The sequence below is a fragment of the Tiliqua scincoides genome, chromosome 10 (assembly GCF_035046505.1).
Source record: "Tiliqua scincoides isolate rTilSci1 chromosome 10, rTilSci1.hap2, whole genome shotgun sequence".
In the NCBI taxonomy this organism is placed as follows: domain Eukaryota; kingdom Metazoa; phylum Chordata; class Lepidosauria; order Squamata; family Scincidae; genus Tiliqua; species Tiliqua scincoides.
In genome coordinates, this window is record NC_089830.1 from 14,659,822 (window position 1) to 14,661,148 (window position 1,327).

Genomic DNA, 1,327 nt, shown 5'->3' on the forward strand with positions numbered 1-1,327 from the left:
AGACTGGGGCTGGGCTTCTGAGGTGAGGGGAGGTTGTACACAGCCTGCCCAGGCCTCAGAAGGTCTTTGAAAAGCACTTCCAGCTTTGCTTGAAAACCAGGGGTGCCTTCAGGACTCCAGAAGGTCTCCAGGAGGCTTTATGAGGTGCAGGGACACTGCAAGCTACCTCCTTGCACCTCAGAAGGTCAGCCAGAGTCTTCAGAAAGACATTTTGTGAAAACCTGGAAGTGCCTCTCCAAAGGCTCCGGCTGAACTCAGAAGACCTCCTAGACACGACTTCCAGTCATGCCTGGGAGGTCCTCTGAGGTCCTCCAGTGGTTGGCAACCTTCAGTCTCGAAAGATTATGGTAGAAGCCTACAGCACCCGGTATTCCCAAGCGGTCTCCCGTCCAAGTACTAACCAGGCCTGACCCTGCTTAGCTTCCGAGATCAGATGAGATCAGGCATGTGCAGGGCAACAGTTGCTGCTCCAGTGTGGGCTTGCAATCCATTTTGAGTCAACTCCATGGATCACAACTCCATGGATAAGGAGGACCATCTGGTACATTCAGGCCTGGTTAAGGCATGAGGGTGGAGGGCAAAGGCGAGTCAAGCACTTACAATCCTGTCGGGGGGTGGGACGCTCCCCACCAAACACTCCAGCCGTGCCTTGGCCCCCACTGCAGTCTGCAGGCTTGGTTCCGCGCCGATAATGGGTGGCCCTGAGGAAAAGACAAAAATGACGGATGCAATCAGGTCTGGTCAGATTTCCGCCAGGCTCACTGCAATAGGTTGCTGTGCATGACCTGGTTCCAAGACCCCTCACCATTCACAGCTAGTGCCTTCTCAGCCACTCCAATGCGTGGCACGATGGCTTTGCAGACGTACATGCCGGCATCTTCCTGCGTCACAGCCTTAAGGTGTAGCGCGTTTCCATTGCTCAACACCTGTGGGTACAAGTGAATTCAGATTTATTTACTGAAATGAAGGGATCAGTGCTCTTTTTCCAGCCCAAAAAAGGATACCCAGCCTCAGTTATCTAACCAGGGAACAGAACATCCTAAACTGAAGGCCTGTTTGGACAGAAGGGCTTCACAATTTTTCTGAGGATTCAAAGTGGGTGGGTCTCCTGGTGCCACAACCAAAACTGTGTCCTGTGTGTTCACAGGCTCAGTTCAGGTGGGGAGGAAGGCAGAAAGGGGTGCCCCCCGTTGACCTTGGCAGACAGTCAGAATAAAGCAAAGGTTCTATATCTCTCTTACTACCACCATGGTCTTCCACCTGGCCCACTGTGCTACAAGACAACAGGAGGGGGTAGAGGTTGGTGTTCCCAGATTTGTGTTTGGTA

General features: G+C 52.8%; 1 pseudogene; it reads right to left on the reverse strand.

The window, feature by feature from the left end:
• Nucleotides 1-352: 352 nt before the first annotated feature.
• On the reverse strand, nt 353-469 carry LOC136661977 (5S ribosomal RNA; annotated as a pseudogene).
• Nucleotides 470-1,327: the final 858 nt, after the last annotated feature.